The sequence below is a fragment of the Mesoplodon densirostris genome, chromosome 18 (genome assembly GCF_025265405.1).
Source record: "Mesoplodon densirostris isolate mMesDen1 chromosome 18, mMesDen1 primary haplotype, whole genome shotgun sequence".
NCBI classification, from domain to species: domain Eukaryota; kingdom Metazoa; phylum Chordata; class Mammalia; order Artiodactyla; family Ziphiidae; genus Mesoplodon; species Mesoplodon densirostris.
Window position 1 is genome coordinate 4,998,355 of NC_082678.1, and position 2,409 is coordinate 5,000,763.

Genomic DNA, 2,409 nt, shown 5'->3' on the forward strand with positions numbered 1-2,409 from the left:
GACATCACAACCAGAATATTGACATTAGTTCGATCCATATTTCCCCAGTTTTACCTGTGTATGTGTGTATGTTAAGTTTTTTGCAATATTGTTACCTGTGTAAATTCTTACATCTGCCACTACAGTCAAGATACTGAACAGTTCCAACACCACAAGGATTCTTCATGTTGCTCTTTTATAATCACGCCTACATCACCCCCTTCTTAACCCTTGGCAACCACTAATCTATCCTCCACTTCTACAATTTTTTCTTTCGAAAAATGGAGTCATACACTATGTAACTTTTTAGGATTGGATTTTTTCACTCAGCGTAATTCTCTGAATATCCACTCAAGTTTTTGAATGTATCAATAGTTTGTTTCTTTTATTTATTTCATGATATGATGTACCACAGTTTAACCATTCACCTGTTAAGAACACTTTGTACACAACATTGTAAATCAACTATACTCCAATAAAATTAAAATATTTTTTAAAAAAAGGAACACTTTGTGCTCCCACTTTGTACTCACTAGCAATTAATGAAATAGCCTGTTTTACTTGGTGTCCTGAGTGTTGTTTTATAATCACAATTATTAAGTTTCTTAACCCTTCAGGCATGGCACCTATTGTTATTTCCATTTCATAGACAGGGAAAATTGAGGCTTATCGTAAATGATTTTCCCACGATCACATGCTGTTAAATGGCAAAGAAGAGCTTGGAACTCAAGACAGTAGGGCTCTTTCTACGACACCAGGCTTTCTCAGACCTTGACGAAGGTTGCTGGGAAGAGGGTGCAGGCAGAACCAGAAGAGAGATGTCGGAGGCAGGAAGAGCACTGGAGCAGCCTGGGTCACTTCAGGTCCTCACAGCTAACTTTGGTTCATAGGTTAGAAGATCAGTGTCCTGAGCAGGGGGCAATACGGCTATGCCCTTCCAATTGTTTCCCCTTTGCCGCTTCACACTGAAGTGGATGGAGCCCGTGAGCAATCTGCCCACAGACCTGGGACCTAGAATAGGAAAGGGAGGACTCAGCCTTTGGGTGTCTATCAGAGGATAAATGGTCAAGGGTCTCCTTGGAAATATGAAGTTGAGTGTATCTCTGTTGAGGTCTGAGGAAGTTGAGTCCCATGACAAGTGAGCTCTCTATTCTGGGGCGGGGGGCAGTAAGGGAGAAATAGCATTTTAATTTTTTTTAGTGTGGGTTGAACTATAGGTCATTTACACACACACACACACACACACACACACACACACACACACCTTGGGCAGGCTCAGTGTCTGGGACATGGTTCGGGGAAAGCACAAAGTGGAATCAAAAATGGCAGTTCACTCTTGCTGCTGCGGTTGCAGGCATGAGTATGCTCAGGCTTCAGAAAAGGCTTGGCTTCAGTGTCCTCCGCTGTGGCAAAAAGAAGGTCTGGTTGGACCCCAATGAGACTAATGAAATTACCAATGTCAACTCCCATCAGCAGATCCGGAAGCTGATCAAAGATGGGCTGATCATCTGGAAGCCTGTGACAGTCCATTCCTGGGCTTGATGCTGGAAACACACCTGGGCCCGCCGGAAGGGCAGGCACATGGGCATAGGTAAGAGAAAGGGTGCTACCAATGCTCGAATGCCCGAGAAGGTAACCTGGTTGAGGAGGATGAGAATTCTGCGCCCGCTGCTCAGAAAATACCGTGACTCTAGGAAGATTGACCGCCACGTGATCACAGCCTGTACCTGAAAGTAAAGGGTGAAGTGTTCAAAAACAAGCGGATTCTCATGGAATGTATCCACAAGCTGAAGGCAGACAAGGCTCGCAAGAAGCTTCTGGCGGACCAGGCTGAGGCCTGCAGGTCTAAGACCAAGGAAGCCCAAAAGCGTGAAGAGTGGCTCCAGGCCAAGAAGGAGGAAATCATCAAGACTCTGTCCAAGGAGGAAGAGACCAAGGAATAAAGTTCTCTCCCTCTTCTCTGTTCATAGTGGCCTCGGCAATTACACAGATCACTCATTCAATAAAAAACAAGCCTTTATCTGCTTAAAAAAAAAATGCCAGTTCACACTTAGTCCTCACTTTACCACTGCTCTTTCTCTCCAAATCATGGAAGCTAAGTCAGAAGGAGCTAGAGAAATCATTTGGTCTATCCCTCAGCCTCTGGGCACTGGTAGAAGCTGACAGGTGGAAACCTAGAGTCAGCCCAAACGTGATGAATGGCAGAAATGCCAGCTTTCAGGAGAGAAGGTTTGGCTTTTCTCTTGGGAGCTATGTCTGGCCAAAGGCTGCCTCTTCCCACCTCCTGCTGGAACTGGATTTTTTACAGTTGATGTTACCATTGCTCCCTTGGCCTATTCTAGTAGCTCTGGTGGACTTATAACAACTTTCCGTGTCTACTTAAAGCTCCAGAACCAGGCTGAGAGCACATATCACTCTTCTCCATCTTCC

At 44.9% G+C, this 2,409-nt stretch overlaps 1 pseudogene; it reads left to right on the forward strand.

The window, feature by feature from the left end:
• The first annotated feature begins 1,317 nt into the window (after positions 1-1,317).
• On the forward strand, positions 1,318-1,922 carry LOC132478433 (large ribosomal subunit protein eL19-like; annotated as a pseudogene).
• Positions 1,923-2,409: the final 487 nt, after the last annotated feature.